General features: G+C 26.3%; 1 protein-coding gene across 2 annotated transcripts in view; it reads right to left on the reverse strand.

Annotated features, from left to right (window-relative positions):
* Positions 1–6643, reverse strand: part of LOC108749197 (elongation of very long chain fatty acids protein AAEL008004-like) — a 21933-nt gene that overhangs the window by 12649 nt on the left and 2641 nt on the right. Inside the window, exon 2 of one of the 2 annotated variants that reach the window (XM_018487760.1) lies at positions 2978–3194. The exons of the other annotated variant lie outside the window; for it this stretch is intronic. The gene's annotated coding sequence lies outside the window, so the exon portion shown is untranslated. The remainder of the gene's footprint in view (positions 1–2977; positions 3195–6643) is intronic. 2 annotated transcript variants of the gene reach the window in all.

Below are 6643 nucleotides of genomic sequence, written 5' to 3' on the forward strand. Positions count from 1 at the left end.
AACCGATCACGAAAAGGTTACTTTTTTTTAAGTATGAAAAGGTGAGAAGTATTGCATTCTAAAATAGTACTACTATCTACGCGAAAGAAATTTTTTTTTTTATATAAGAAGGTTACATAAGAAATGCAAATAGCATTTTTTATGTAACCTAAAGAATATTATTTTTATGGATAAAATATGTCATGGTATCAATAATAAATACGTTTTTATTGCCGATATGCTATACGTATTTATTATATAATTCAGGAATGCAATTGTATTTCTTAAAAATTAATTTTTTCTTTATGTTTGAATACAATATAATGCTTGTAAACAGACATTATCTAATTTTCATTTGCAGTGACTTCTAATTTGCATTGTATTTGATTATATCTTTAAAGACGAAGATTTTTTAATCGTTCTAGGTCTATTTAGGGTAACTCCGATATATACGCCGCACCTATCAAAAATGTAATTTATTAAGTATTATTTACTATGTTTAAAGTAAACGAACTATATCAGTAAAAACTTTGTACTGTATACTATTATAAAAAAAATATTAGAAATCTGAAATATTTATAATATTTCGTATTAAAAAATAAACTTTTTTAAACTCTTACATTTTTGTCGTATATCTCACAGGGATATACGACTCATAGCTATATGGATATATGGCTACTCATAGGAGAGAGGGGGGAAGGCCTATGTACGGCTCATGAAAAATTTAAAAATGATGCATATAAATAAGAAAAGTGACACAATAACTTATAAAATGCGTTTATAAAGTTTTATTAAGGAATAAGAATAATAAATATGTATATGAAGTAATAAATAATAATTACAATTCCTACATATATTATAACATAAGATACATATTTAATGTAATGCGTTTATTGTATTTAGTGCACTGAATTCAATCTGTGCACTTTGTATACTTTGGGCATAAATCCCGCCTATTAAAAATGCATATATTCCAAACAAGTGGGATATACAAGACAAAAAACTAAATAAAGAATACAAGAGCAAAGTATTTTGTTATATAACATGCTTTACTATGCCTCTACACTCATGTATCACGAAATAATCACTAAGTCTTTTGCACAATAACAAAAAAATTTTTATGTAGATTATAATTTATGATGACGCTATTGAACAGTGACAAATCAATTCAACTCACAATAATTTCATTAATATTAACAGTAAGAAACTGAAATTGTATCACAGTACTAATATAACATAAAGGCATGTAACAGATTAGTTGCGGGAAAAAATTATCTCCACTCCTTCTATTTTTTCTGATTTCTGCGGCGTAAATCCCAATGCGGTATATTTGCCGGAGATACCTTATTGCATATTTATCTATCGTATTATATCTCTATACTTGATATTTATTGAGCATAAAGTTAATATAATAATTTTTTGAAAATCATGCAAATTATTTAGATTTTTTTCAACAAAATAAATTGTTAAATAAAAAAAGGGCGATGATAATAAATGTCATCTACTCAAATGGCTCAGAAGAAAGATTTCAAAGAGATTTTCTGAAAAAAAAACACGTACTAATAATATGGTAAGAAGTTTTTATTGCTTGCACCGCAAGTTATACACATATCAATGTAATCATATGTAACAAATTTTTTAATAATTTATCGTACATATCGTGTCTCTTTTTTTTCATTTTCTAAATTTATAACATCATTAATGACTAACTAATAAAAATATGGTAACTTTGAGTAATATAATAAAAAAAAAGAAAAAAAATAAACGTATTATTCTTATATTTTAATTTTTATATAATTATTGATATTTTATATTCATTACGCTGTAGGCTATACTTTATCAATATGTAAGAATTTTTTTATGATTTACCGTACATATGTATCAATATGTAAGAATTTTTTTATGATTTACTGTACATATGCAATAAACAGAAAATTTATCTTACATTTATCGGAAAATTTTTTATTACAGTGCGTTGCCGATTCTGTCAAGTCCGATTGTATCAGTTGAGTTTTCTCTCTCCAGCGGGCGATAAGTTTATGGAGGATTTGAGAAATAGAAACTGACAGTGGCGTACGTGTAAATATGTGCGAACTCGATGCGAGATACTTGCGATATCAAAATAAAATACATAATAAACGAATATGAAGCTGAAAAAGAATGAACAGAATAAAACCGCGGAAAAATTTAACTTTATTAAAACAAAGTTGGAAGTAATTGAAAATTTTGCAAAGGATTATCTAGAAGAGAAGGGAGACTTATGGGGATAATGGAATCAGCTATCAATAAAATTAAAAAAGGAAAGATATAAATTCACAACAGCTTTTAATATCAGTAGTAATCGAAGTGGCTTTGCAAAAACATTCCTTCGAAAGAGCAACAAATGAAGTTTTAGAAGAGTAAGTATTCAAAGGAAAGGATGCTAAAAACTCAGTGCTATGGTACTGAATGCGCTTACGTGACTGCGTGGCGTGCGATTGGTTATTGATTTTGTAAAGTTTTAGTCTACCGACTTGACAGACTTGGCAACGTACTGTACAATGTCAAATTATCATGTCCAATTTTATATTTGACTGTAGAAAAATGATTTACTTATAGATGATCCAAACAAAAAAACCGAAAAGCATATTCTAAATTAAATTCAATCATAATTCTATGTGCACAGTTGTCAGATCTCCAGATGACTGGAGATTCCGATTTCCAATTTTCAGGACTAATCTCCAGTTCTCCAGCAGATGGGAAAATTCTCTAGTTTTTCGCTCACGTAAGATATTTATCAATTGCGTATTTAAATTACACGGAAAGCAATAAGAAAGTCTGTAATTATATTTGCAGTTTATGTTATTTTACGAATAATAAAAAAATTTGTAATTGTGTTTGCACTGTATATAATCTTGTAATAATAATAAAATAGTCTCTATAATTGTGTTGACACTTTATGTTGGTCAAATATTAATAACAAAAAGAAAATCTGTAACAGTGGTCGCAAAACACGAACCTTACGTCTTTCTTTTCTCTTTTTTTTTTCAATGAATGAATGCCGGCTTCCAGTCAAAATATGAACTCTCCAGCGCACGGATCTTCGAGCCTCAGTTGTACAGTGCTCGGGACCTGACAATCGTATAACTATATGTTGTGTAATTCTATATTCTTATATAATATTAGGTGTGCTAAATACTTTTGCGCATTCGATTTTCAAATATTTCTTTAGACACCTAGAAACAAACAAAATATTTGATATTAAACAATATCAAAAGACAACAGATTACACAAATTAGGTACTCTAATGATTTTTATACCAAAGTTAATAATTATTATAAAAAATGTTAATTAATTAATTCACTTTACTTTGATATATCAATTTAAACATAATTTAAAGTATTTAAGGATCCTGTTTTCTCATCATTACCATTTCAGATTGTGATGTCGAAAACTATAAAATACAAAATAAAATAGAATAATTTTGCAAGATATATTAATATGGAAATATGTTTTAATCAATAATAAAAACTCGATAGGATTGATTTGTAAAATATATATCTATAAAAAATTCTTTTTTTATTTCTTGAATTAGTAAATAATCATATATTAATAAATGAAATATGTATAATCAAAAAAATAAAGTAAGCTATGTTTACAGCTGTGACAAATTGTCAAATAAAATAATCTGATTTAATTTTTTCTCAAAACAAAAAGATAGTTTATGATATGTTTTATAAATTTTTATTAATTACAAATGTCATTTTATTAAAAAATATGTATATTCAAATTTTAATGTTTGCACAAACAAAATTGTGTTTTTTTGTCATTATCTTAAAACTTTTATTGAAGAAAATAAAAAAGTTTAAACAGATATTTAAGAGGTTTTTTTTTTGCTAAAGATATCTTTTATAATGCAAATTTCCTAAAGTTATGAGCAGATAATGATTAATTTAATAACTGCGGTTATGGACTATGACAGCTCTAAATGTAATTTAGTCAATTTAAATATTTATCTTCTATTAACTGTTCGAATAACACTTGGCATGGAAATGTTGTATATCATGTATAATACCTTTCGATATATTTCCACGATTCGTCTTTGCAGTCACAATATGTGAAACAAAATATTTATTCAGTTGTGACGAAATAAATTATGCAGCACGTACGATACTTCAAATAAAGAACAAATAAAAAACACTTAAACGAATATATGCACACAAAAATGCATATTTTTAATGCAGCAGTGATATTGTTATTCTCGTACGCTAATTGCATCATCGCGTTGAAATCGATCGGAAAAAATTGATCCGGGTCCTTTCTCCGTTCTGTCACAGAGTTCACAGATTCAGTATCGATATCGAAGTATTAATTGGTGCACGTAAACTACTATCAATATCCATGACGTGCTGTCTCGATAATTGGGACACGCGAATGAAAGGTACGCCGAACGATTAATTAAAACGCTTGGAAAATCTAAATGAAAATAATGTCCAAAACATATTTAATTGACTGTATTAAGAATTTATAGGATTTTCTTACACAGAAAAATACTTCTAATAAAACGTTTATTATTAATTGGAGACTAAAGGTGCTAAAAAAATTTTTCAAAAACGTAATCTTTAGATATTTTGTGAAAAAATTGTGTATGAAAGTTGCAAAAAAGTAATTTGATTAAAAATTGTGAATAATTTAAAAAATGTTATTTTGCTTTTGCTACGATTTAGATAATTTTTTAATTTCAACGGTATTCTATTCGTAAATGATAATTTTATTAATTTGAAATTGAGAAAAAATTTCCTTTTGTGAAGTTCAATTTGTAGACATTTTTAACACTAACATATTTAAAAGAAAAACTTATTGATTCCCGTTTAAGGTACCATGACACAACCGAAGAAAATTAATGTTTAATAATGTCTTTAATTATTTATATGTTTTAATACAATTATTTTTTTGTAACGTTTTATGCGTTAAATTTTCAAAGAACTTATAAAAAGACTTATAAAAAAGTTTTTATGTTCTTGATAAAAAAGAGATACTAGATTTTGTCAAAAATTTTTACAGTAGAAAAGTTCTTATAGCTTTGATTGTTCAGTAACGCGAATTATTTATGAGAATATCTTATCTCTGCTTTAAAGATCTTTCTTATAGTAAGGAGTCCTTGGGTTTTTACTTCATTAGTACTTCAGTTTTTTTTAAGTATAAACTTTTGATCACGTTTCCTTATTTGTATTTCGTACATATGTATTACCAATTTTTTGGTCAATAGATATCTAAATAAAATAATGATGCATTATTTTCAATCATGTTAAAGTCAATGGCTTTCTTGGCCGCGTCCTTAAAAAGTTTTCGGCCACCCATTCTTCGGCGTCGAGACTTGTAAGAAAATTGATCTGATTTCACAATTGATTCATTATACATATATATTTAGATATTTTTAAGCCTTGACACGGGAACATCAATATGTATATCGCTCTTCTTGAACACACGACATATCCTGTAGTTGCAATTTTTAAATACAATCTATCACGAGGGCATAAAGGGGTCACTGAATACACAAATCACATTTCATTGTACAATTGTGAAATGTCTATACTAGAACCGGTATACGTGCGTATTGTCATATATGTGAATACGGTACGTATTGTCATATATGTGAATTTATATATGTATACAAAATTGTGTAAATACAATACAATGGACTGGATGTGTTTTGCACATGTAATTATTTATACTAATTAAATTTAATATTTTTCATGAAATTTAAATATTTTTTCCAAATAAATAGTTTTTTCCAAGTTAAAAATTGTTTATTAATTATATGTACTCATTTGTATATTTAATTGATACAAACTTAAAACAATTTTTAATGTATGTGGATGCATATATGTAAATATTATAAAAATCACATTAAAAATCAATTAAACACATTAAAAATCAATTAATCACATACTAAATTTAATAATAGATAAAAATATCTCACGTGGATCACTTCATATTGTTCATATAAGTATGTACGTAGCAAACAGCATGTATAATACATATTAAATAAATATATAATAAATATTATAACTTAAAATTAAAGTTAGTTATGACAAACGTAATCAATTGAGGCAAACATTATTTTAATAGCGCTTGCTTTAATACTAAATCAAGCAATAAATTAGAAATGTAAGAAGTAATATAAATTTAATATTTATACATTATAGAGAAATTAATTTTAGATTGTGAAAGACTTGGGAATCGTTCACTGATATGAACGGTTCTCATGTGTTTCATTGAACCTGTAAGATTGGCATGCGAGTGAAGGTGCAGTGATTGATAGAGTCTTTGCCATATGCACTTATATTTATGAAGAAATTTAAATATCATGATATTTTCCTTTGTTTCTCAACTTATCGCAGTGAATCAACTTTATTTATGTGAAATTAGCAATTTATGAAATCAGATAAATTTAAAACGTAAAGAGAAAAAGAGAGGGACAAACTGTACTTATGTGATTCAATTGAGCAGAACTATTTAGCGTGACAAATAGACATGTAAGTAGATAGATAAACAGACAAATAGATGGATAAGTAGATAGATAAATAAGCATGTATCAAATTATTGCAATTTTGATTCATATACAATATATTGAGTACAAAAAAGAATTAAAATATTATAATACTATATATTATAATATTAT

This window comes from Trachymyrmex septentrionalis, unplaced genomic scaffold (assembly GCF_001594115.1).
Source record: "Trachymyrmex septentrionalis isolate Tsep2-gDNA-1 unplaced genomic scaffold, Tsep1.0 scaffold11, whole genome shotgun sequence".
Lineage (NCBI taxonomy): Eukaryota > Metazoa > Arthropoda > Insecta > Hymenoptera > Formicidae > Trachymyrmex > Trachymyrmex septentrionalis.